This window comes from Suncus etruscus, chromosome 9, assembly GCF_024139225.1.
Source record: "Suncus etruscus isolate mSunEtr1 chromosome 9, mSunEtr1.pri.cur, whole genome shotgun sequence".
Taxonomy (NCBI): domain Eukaryota; kingdom Metazoa; phylum Chordata; class Mammalia; order Eulipotyphla; family Soricidae; genus Suncus; species Suncus etruscus.
In genome coordinates this window covers 72,397,688-72,409,059 of record NC_064856.1, presented here as the reverse complement: position 1 = coordinate 72,409,059, position 11,372 = coordinate 72,397,688, and positions in this window count along the sequence as shown.

Here is an 11,372-nt window from a genome sequence, read left to right as displayed (position 1 = left end):
TTCAACAGCGGACCCATAGCCTTAGAAACCCATATGATAATAAGATTTCAAACTTCAAACATTTCATTGGTTCACACAACTGTTACAATTCAAAAGCATTCAAGAGTGAAAACAGAAAAAGGCGCAATTCCTTAACTATCCCAAAGCCCCTTTGACTTCATTCACCCTAGCCCACATCCTAGTAGTTTGTAAAGATATGACCTGTACCCTCCAGGCAGCCCTTGGGAGGGTCCTGGTATGGCAGGGGGTCTCAAACTCACGGTCCGCAGGCCATTTGCGGCCCTCCGTACAACATTTTGTAGCCTGTTCGGCCTTCAAATATCACTGTATTCGCGATTATTTGCTTACTGAATAATCGCAATAAAAATTGCATTAGTAAGAAAAAAAATCGCATTAAATATTCGCATAACCCGAGCAGTTCCGTTCGAGGTATGGAAATGTTTAATGCAATTTTTTTCTTACTAATGCGACTTTTTATTGCGAATATTTGGTAAGCGAAATCCCTTATTCGGCCCTGCCTCACCCCGACTTTGCTTCCTCCGGCCCCCAGGTAAATTGAGTTTGAGACCCCTGTGGTATGGCAAGGAGAAGACCTTGTTTCATTGGTAACACAGGTACAAGGGCTAGGGGGAGAGGGAATCTGGTCTCTTTTACTATAACTCTGAGCAAGGCATTAACAGGCCAAGTAGCATTAATCTCAATCTCACTCTTATCCTATACCTATGCTCTATCCTATGTGTTCTTGGATTAGTAATTCTCACAATGCCCATATTGTTCTCCAATGCTTAACTTTAAATCATGTTTTCCAAATGGTAGTTACTCCTTCACTGACTGCATGTACACTGCATGAAACCAGCATTTGGAAACACATGCAGTCATCCCTTTCTAATCCTCAAGGGCCATCTGCTATACCCTAGTACCTCCCTCTTGTGACCTTCTAAGATACCTTGTGCTGGAATGCTTAACACACTGTGCCCATATCTTGTGCCCATACCACCACTAAATATGCTTTTAAAACTCAATAGAAAATTCTACACGTGTCTGTGCTTTTGACCAGAGATTAACAAATCCAAGGGAGTTGCTCAGTAACCTCTGGGTTAAGTAATAAACCAAGCTCCAAGGTCACAGCAGAGACTCTTTTATATCTATTGACATTGAAACTAACTTATTACAACTGAAGACAGGGCTCTTTTCTGATTATTAGCAGCTAAAATAACCTTGCAATTGTAGTCATGTTCTCCACTATGGTAACATTGTATCCTGCTTATCTGCTTGAGCACACCTGCTCTAGGAGAATGTGCATTCTTTAAAGACTTAGAAAAACTATAATCAGGGCTGCATTATTTGGGTCTGAGACACAATGCAGTCACCAACTAATAAAACTCAAAATTTTAAACTCTTGCTGAACTTCGAGTCTCTCTATGCTACCCCATAGCACATATCTTCCTTAGATTTCTAGAAAAGTTGGAATCTTAGACAATTACTATTATTAGAGAGTTTCATGACAGATGAGCACAACTCAGAGAGGCTGATTTGGAGTCTTTAATATAGTACATGGGAGACCAGTGTAAGAGTAAATTAGAGTCCCATAGAACTCGAGGCACCAAGGACATTTATTCAGGGATGAGTTTATAAAGGCAAAAAGCACATCCTAGTCTGACTATTGGTATAATGGTAAAAGACCACATGAGCAAAGGGTAAATGATCAGCAAAGCAAATTACAAAAGCAAAATAACCTACTTAATAGTTACCATATTTTCCGGCGCATAAGACGACTTTTGAAACAAAACAAAGTCAAGCGAAAATCGGGGGTCATCTTATACGTTGAGTATATCCCGAAAATGTTTCAATATGCCGCTAAACGAAAATTGTCTGAATATTGCCACAAAACAAATTTTCCAACTCGATCCTGCACTAATCACTGCCAGGCTGCTCAGACCGCCTCTCTAACTCAGCCAATCCAAGCAGGCTTTTTATGCATGCAAATTTGACAATGATCTGGACCTGAATCTACACTGTGAAAAGCCTGCTCGGACTGGCCAGAGTCAGAGAGGAAGTCTATTACAATATAACCTTTGAACCTTTGCTTGTTGTGATTGGCTCACTGTGGAAGATACAGTTGCAGCACAGGAACATTCTGTCTTATACAGCAAATATAGGCCTAAACCTATGTTTTAACTGTAAAATTAGGGGGTTGTCTTATAAGCCCAATCATCTTAAACGCCCGAAAATACGGTATGCTAGATTATAGTCATCAAGAACATTGGCTTGCATTTATGGGGGACAATCAGATTTATAGGGCAATTTGTGGGAACTGAACAGCTTGTTTATAGTTTGCTTATTTGTTAATTTATAATACCTGACCCTTGGAACTATTGGGAGTTGCCTTTCTGCTGATATGCTAGGAAAGGAATAAAGACAAGTCCCTTAAGCCGGGAACACTTAGCTCAATACTAAAGCTTTGGGTGAAATATTTAGCTTTGCAGTGATCAGGGTGGTCATGGGACACTTCTAGTGATACTTGACCAAGAAGGACTGGTAATTCAGTGTGATGGCCAGAGAATAGGATGCTATTTCTGCCTTTTGGTGATATAGAGCAGGCAGGCAGTTCAGCCACGCAGTGAATCAGCACTCCTAGGGCCACATCTGACAGACAGCTGGGGCATCCTGGGCTATATATTCCTGGCAGAACACCGCAGTGACTGAGAGAATAGCACATGGATATCCTGGGGAGACATGTGGTACTCTCTAGTAAAAGTGGGATCCTATGCATGCAAACCATGTGCTCTTGATCTCTGTGAAATATGCCTGCCCAGTAGTTGGGAAATATTTATTTTTAATTAATGGAACTCTTTTTCATCTATGGAAGTGAGATCATCATATGCATGTTTTAAGATTGTTTATATGATTGAACTACTATGAATAAATTCTTAGAAAATAACACATGTAAGTAATCAGTCAATGTTCTGTTCATAGAATAGTATTGAAAGCTCTTGAAAAGACAAGACTATCTTTTAATTATCTTGATGTTTCATTAGTCCATAGTATAATGTTCGATCAAAATAAATTTGCTTACCTTGAATAAAATAAAACATTTTTATTATACTGGTTTGTATACATAGGATATACATGCAACTATGTATATACATATACATATTGAAAGGGACAAGAAGTTTTTGCTTTTTATAAATGCATATAGTTTAAGTTTGAAGTTTCCCTAAGCTTACAAGACGTCCTGTTTCGTAACCTTCAGAGCCATAGGCTAGCATTGGCCAAAAGAGATAAGAATTGGGCTCTACTCAAGGAGGGCAGTAAACGCCCAATTTGCTCATGCTTTCTGTTATCTTTTCTTGCAAAACTTTTAGTAAGGTGAAGTAAGGCGGCCACCCCCACCTCCAGCCTTTAAGGTAAAGAAATGTAACCTTAAGTTTAATATCTTTCTGTAGGGGCCCGGAGAGATAGCACAGCGGCCTTTGCCTTGCAAGCAGCCAATCCAGGACCAAAGGTGGTTGGTTCGAATCCCGGTGTCCCATATGGTCCCCGTGCCTGCCAGGAGCTATTTCTGAGCAGACAACCAGAAGTAACCCCTGAGCAACGCCAGGTGTGGACCAAAAACCATATATATATATATATATATGTATATATATATACATATATATATATGTATGTATGTATATATATGTATATATACATATATCTTTCTGTAGGATCAAAATGTAACTTTTAGTTGTGGTCTGTTAAACTTTAGCGATTGTCTCTTTGTGTAACTTTTAGTGGTGGTCTGTTAGGCTTTAACGATTGTTTCTTTGTTTGCTAAATATCTCTTCCTTTTAACTGAGTTGTCTGTATACCTAAGTAATATGTAACAAATGGAATACTACTTCCATGACATGTGCTGTCTCTTAGGAAAAGTGCTCTATAAAAATACTCGTAGGGGTCTTCAAAATATGGCCTGCGGGCCACATATTGTATTTGTTCCAGTTTTGCTTCTTCACTTCAAAATAAGATAGATGCAGTTTGCAGAGGAATTTGTTCATAGTTTTTGTTTTTACTATAGTCCGGCTCGCCAATGATCTGAGGGACAGTAAACTGGCCCCTGTTTAAAAAGATTGAGGACCACTGGTCGGGGTCTTTGCTCTGGAGTTCATCCCTGAGCACTGACCCCTGGTGTCACCTTGGCACCAGATAAATAAATCACCCTTTGCAAATTTGCATGAAAAGGGGACTGATCCCCTCACCCCAACAATATAACATATATACATATAACTATGTATATCATAATTAACTATGACAATTAAGCATAATTTATTGAAGATTAATTTTGTAAATGAGGACTGATATCTTCCAAAATAAAAGTCATTATTAGCCTAATTTTACATTGCTCTGGACCTGGCTTTGTGTTCACTAGGGTTCAAACAAGCAGTATTAATAAATTACTGATATAAATATAGATCCATTGGCAAATTATAGTGCCTACAGTTTATGGCACCATTACAACATTACATTGCATATTGGTCAGAAACAGAGAAGCTATGGTGACATGAGGTGAGAATAATAAACAGAAAAAAATTACTAGACAATTTGGATGAGTCGTTTATAAGATGATATAGACAGTTTGCTCTAATGGGCCATCTCTGCTGTAATATAGTTTAGAGACTAAGCAGCCTCAGTAGTGCAGAACATTAGCAAGGCAGATCCTTCTATTTTATGAGAGCTAAGGTTTTTCTTCTATTTTCTCTTGGTTCTCAGTGTAAACAATTTACCTAAAGAATTCCCCATTTTAAAATAGATGGAAGTCACTTCTATTTGACCTTGGCTTTATGAGCATTCTGGGGTAATGTTGATGAAACAGAAGTGTCATAGGTGATGTTGTTCAGAGCACAGATATTTAACGAAAACGTAAGTAGAGGATATCAGAGGAAAGGATAAGGGCACTCTATAAATTTCTAAATAAATTTCAAACATTAAAAATACACAAGGCTTAACCTTGATCTAACCCAAGAGTAATACTAAAACCACAGAATATAATTGCCATAAATTAGTTCAATTAAGAACATTTATAGTCAAGAAATATTGCATAAGAGAAAAGAAAAACAGGGCTCCAGAAGGTGAGTGAAATCTTTAGTAGGAGTATTAATCTATTATCTCAATATGTCTTTTCTTAAAATATTTCAGTAAGGGGCTGGAGTGGTAGCACAATGGTAGGGCATTTGCCTTGCATGAGGCTAACCCAGGATAGATGTGGTTTGATCCCCATAATCCCTTATGGTACCCCCAAGCCAGAAGTGATTTCTGAGTGCAAATCTAGGAGTAACTCCTAAGCACCACCAGGTGTGAACCCCAAAACAAACAAACAAACAAAAAACAGTAAAATATGTATATACAAAGAGAATATTGTGGGACCGAAGAGATCGCATGGGGGTAGGATGTTTGCCTTGCATGCGGAAGAACAGTAGTGGTTCGAACCCCAGCATCTCATATGGTCCCCTGAGCTGCCGGGAGTGATTTCTGAGTGTAGAGCCAGGAGGAACTACTGAGCATTGCCAGGTATGACCCCCTTCAAAAATGAGAATATTGTAGCAACATTCTGCTATGTAGTCTTTACATTAATTTAGGTATTTTGTATATGAATGCTTTAAATATATAGCATACTTTCAAATATTTGAAAGAGGTATGCGAGGCATTTTCTGGAGTTCTTGAGCTGCTATTTCTGGTTCTGTACTCAAGAGTGATTCCTGGAAGTACTTGGAGGGGACTATATGTGATGCCAGGAAATTGAAATAGAGTTAGTGGGACCTTACACAAAGATCTAAACCCTTTTACAATCTATCCAGCCCTCTTACAACATTTCTAAAATTAGAATCAAGCATATTATCTGAAGTCATTTAATAAAACAGATTTCAGCTTTGTTAAATCTTACAATAGATGTTACAGATTTTATTACAATAACTTAGGAGAATCCCTTTGCCCCCCCCCAAATGACTACTTTTGAAAACAAGTGACTTCTGAATGTTTATTGTTGCAACAATCATGGCATGACTATTGTTTCATGTATGTATCTATGTGTATATATATGTCAATTGCTTTTGGGGCCATACCTGGTGATGCTCAGGGGTTGCTCCTGGCTATGCACTCATATGTCTCATATGGGGGTTGAACTCCGTCCGTCCTAGGTTAGTGCATGCACGGCAAATGCCCTATCACTTGCATCACCTCTGGCTCATTCATGTATATTTTCTAAGGGTACTAAAATTTATATATGTGTGTGGTAAAAGGGAGAATAAAGTATTATAAAATTAAACAGAGAATTATCTCTATAGTAGATATCTGTGCTATCTCTGTGAGAGTCTCATAAGTCACTTTTAATAATGAGAAAATAAGAACATTAACCCAACTAAATATTTTATCTGAAAAGATAAGGTATCTAGCTTATTTGCAGCAATGGTTATATCCCTGATATAAGCTTCTTGTCAAGGTTAAAATGTTATTTAAAAAAAATAACCTGCTTTAAATATGAGTAAATAAATATCTTTAATATGAGGCTATAGATAAAGGACTTAATATCTTACAAAACTACAGTCTAATAGGATTTAGAACACATAATCAAATGCAATTTTCAGAACATAATATGTTGTTAGAATCTGAAAGTTTAATTTCAGAACAGCACAGGAGAAAGTGAAAAGTTCTTAGGTCAGAATTGTATAAGCAACACAAGAGCATTTATTCAAATAATGTCTGTGGTATTAAGCATAGTTTATTTATATTTTTCTTTTTATAACTTCTTGGTAACAGAGTTTGTTTTCTTTTTTTTTTCACAGTTATGGGAAAAGTAGTTAGATTAAAAGACCCATATTTCCTTAACTATCTTGACTTTATAAGCACCTGGCATTGTTTAGCTGTTATTTCTGTATCTGTGCTCAGGAGTGTTGTCTGGTAGTGTTTGAGGAGCACATGTTATACTGGGGAGCAAACTGCATTTGGTCTCAGGTAAAGCAAATACCTTACTTTTTTTTTTGTTTGTTTGTTTTTTGGGGCCACACCCTGCAGTGCTCAGGGGTTGCTCCTGGCTGTCTGCTCAGAAATAGCTCCTGGCAGGCACGGGGGACCATATGGGACACCGGGATTCGAACCAACCACCTTTGGTCCTGGATCGGCTGCTTGCAAGGCAAACGCCGCTGCGCTATCTCTCCGGGTCCAACTACCTTACATTTTACACTATTTCATACACTCTGTATGAAGATTTTGGAGATAACTTTGGTAATTTGCAGATACAATAAGTATTTGTTTCAAAAGAGAAACTGAATACCATTTGAAGTTTTTTCCAAATATGTATAAAACATGATACTCTACTGATCCTCAAATATTTGATCAATTATGTCATTGCCAATAAAAAAGAGGTTGACATTTCAAGTTCTATTTAGTCAGGACCTTTACATTATTACAATCACATTATCTCTGTTCCTTTAAAATTAAGCATAAAGTAGAAATAATCAATGTGTTGTTGGTGAATTTTACATAAAGAAAGATGAAATTGAAATAAAGAATTTTCCCCTGACTCACATGCTGTTGCTGCAATGAAGGCTTGGGCCATCTGCAATGAAGTCTTCATGAGTCCCTGAATAGTATTGACACAAAAAATCCTGCCGCCTCACAAATGAAGCAAACTGCAAATGAGATAAATGTGATCTACATGTTCTGTGTGCTGGTCTCTGCTACCTGCTTGGGGAAAGAGACAGATATGCATTTAGAGAAACAAAAAGTAAGTTAATTTATTTAGAATTTGTGCTGGGCTAGCAGAGTCCCCACCAAAAACTGAACCCTAAACCAGGCTTCAGATTATAGTTAGACTTTGTAAATCCCAAATCACAAATGTGTAGAAGAAGATATTGACCTTTATATGCAGATGCAGGGGAGTGATCTGTAATGGAAACTCAGGGCTGTGGCATCTAGCAGGTTAAGTGACACAGGAAAGGACTATATAATATATATAAACATTTCAAGGTAACAGAGTACATATATATGATACTGCTAGTGTGATGAACATGGGTGGGTGTGGAAATCAGGCTTTCCTGACAAAATGATATAGTAATAAACACATGTGGGAACAGGAGCCAGCCTTCCCTTCACAGGACTTCTTTCACACCTCAGACTGAGACCTACTTATTCTCTGCAGGGGAAAATTAAAGAAGTCAAGGGCCCATGAAGTAGCACAGGGGACAGAGTTTCCATCCTTTCCTGCATGTGCTCATGGTCAGTCTCTAGTAAGGCAGGGACCAGAATATTTCCAATGTTGGCTCACAGCTCCAGACACAGCCAAGTTAATTTCATAATTGACCCTGGTGGTCCTGAGTCAACCAAAGTGGTGCTGAGTCAGTAGATCCAAGCATTGAACCTTTATACAGTCTGACCCAGGAGGCTGCGAATTGCTGAGAGTAACCTCTGGATCATCTAAACCTTGCTTGGAGAACCTGTCCTTCATCCAAGATACAATGGAATAAAAGGGAGAATTTATTCCAATCACTACTAGAGTTTATTTTCTTTGTCTCTTACCCAAAAATAACTTCAGAAGACAGTGAAGCGGAATAGAGAAATTGCACATCAGAATTTCCTTTACTTGGGTTTTCAAATTTTTGGCAGTTCCTTAGCAAGGAAAAAACTTGGAATTTTAGTGTCCTCTTTCATATTTTTTATCACTTTATTTGTCCCTCTTAAAACTTTCTTTTTCCTGAGGATATCTATCTTTTTCTGGATAGAGCCAGTTAATCTTATCAGGCTCCTATTTTTTTTTTATCTCCATCATAGGGCAAATGAAAGAGAAATCCTTGCATAATAAACAAGAGAGACTCCTTCATAGGTCCCTGTCCCTCCACCCCACTCCTTTTTCCATCTCTATAACTACTTAACATTCAGATCTTATCTGCTCTATGCCACTAGGACTGCAATTATTTTGAGGTCCTCACTAAAACTGATAAGTTAACTTATACCAAAGGTATACACTTATACACTGTAACTTAACAAGTTGTCAGAAGCGTTTCCCAAGCTGTATATTTTCATATAATAATCTAGTAAAATTCCTAGAGAATATGTAAAATTATCATGTCACAAGGAGACAGATTTTTGCTTCATTGTAAGAAAAAAATATACCCATTAGTTCATGTCTATATTACCTTTACACATCAGCCATTATACCCTTTCTATTTCTAATAATCTTCTCACGTAGAAATTTTCTTCTCTCTTCTAATATACCTTTGCTATTTAACACGTAAAACATTAGACCTGCAATTGTTATTCTGGCATGTCTACTCTTAAGCACACCAGAAAATCCATAAACTACACTACAATTTAAATATAACACAGATACAACTGTGTCTGTATCATGATTTCTCCAGTACTTCCCAAGAAACTTATTGCTAAGTGAGTTTTCCTATCTGTCTGGCACTTCACTTAATCGAGGAGGCAAGATGTATGTTCAGATCGTTTCTAAAGTCTATAGATCAATTTTAACTATTAACTACTTTTTAATATATATTAGTTATAGAAACTCTTAGTTTTATGTCAATTACAGTATATTTGATGCTCAGTGGAGTGAGAAGAGCTCATAGTAATGGGGTCATTAGGGATGTCCAACTCAGGATTATCTAGGGTTCTCCCATTAAGCACTAGAAGAAAGAGGTTTATTCTACGGCCTTATGCAAAATAAAATATAGATTTAAACCATACTCTATATAATAATATATTTCTAAGGTCTGTGATTCTCATCCACACACTGAAAGTATTAGCTATAATTTTATCTCAGTTTATGGTTATATTTAGACATGAACTTTAATACATGAACTTTCAGAAAATCACCAGTGCCTATGAGGAGCATGATATAAAAAAGAATTGTCTTCCTCTGTCCTCATTGAAAAAAATCTGTTAGGCTTTGCCATAGAAAGAACAGTTATTGGGAACAATAAAGTTGGAAGAATCGCTGCTCCCAAATACAAATCACTATCTCATCTTTAAAACTCAAGTCTGCCCAAATGATCACTATTCTTTATTCTCTGCACATATTATGTGCCATTAACTCTCTACTATCTATATCAAAGGCCTAATTTCATGGACCTCTTCATGTTTTCATCGGTCTTGTTCTGGGAATTTCCCTTACTAACAGAAATATTTCACTATTTGAAAATTCACAACATTTCATTCTCTTTCCAGGCGAAAAAACATAGCTCAAACTCCACTATTATAGAAATGGCAGAGTAATTATCAGCCTTTTGTTAATAAAGAGTTCTATAAACACTCAGATAAACTCTTGACTCTTAAATCATTTCCTAATGACCATCAGTACAGATTTGGAATCAGACCTCAAGAATACTCAGATCTGGGCCTGGAGAGATAGCACAGCGGTGTTTGCCTTGCAAGCAGCCGATCCAGGACCAAAGGTGGTTGGTTCGAATCTTGGTCCCCCATGCCTGCCAGGAGCTATTTCTGAGCAGACAGCCAGGAGTAACCCCTGAGCAACATCGGGTGTGGCCCAAGAACTAAAAAAAAAAAAAAGAATACTCAGATCTGTTTCCAGAGTTATTGGTTAATTGATACTAAGGCCTTTCATATATTTGTAATGCATGAGTGTGGTTAACATAGAATATGTACCTCAATCTTATAGAGGTATATAATTTAATAACATGGAACAATATAACGATAGAGCTGCAGCATAGAATTACAGAGCGATTAGTAACAAATTGATATGGAATATCTGTAATATATAATTAGAAAAAAATTCTAGTTTTATTATACCATGTACAATATTCACATTTCAGTAAAGCCAAAGGTCAAGTGTGTGATTACTGAAGCCAAACTGCTTGATGTTGACACATAACAACAACTGACTCATATGTGAAACTGGTTTAATGGATATAAATTACAGCAATAGAATCAACACGTTGAGTTTGACTCCTTCCTCCTGTACTATATACTAATACATAGAATACATAAATTGATTTGCTTTCATCTGTAGATATCAGTGTTAGCTATCTCACTGTGTTATTAAGGTCTTATAACATGAATTATCAGTATATTAATTCTGATACATAAAATTGGATAGTGTCAGTTTTGTGACCACAGTACAACCTGCTGTACTCAGGGATTACTCCTTGCTTTATGCTCAGGAACACTACTGGGGACCATATTTGGTGCAACAGTTGGACTGGGCTCAGCCATAAGCAAAAAAAACACCCTATCCACAGTGCTATCACTTCAGAACCCTATAGATAAATATTTTAACTAATAAGGCCAAGCTATATTAGAAAGAAATGGATACTTTTATCACTTTTATCACTGGTTCCAGCAGATTGTAATTAAACACAAATATAAATACAGTCTCCAGA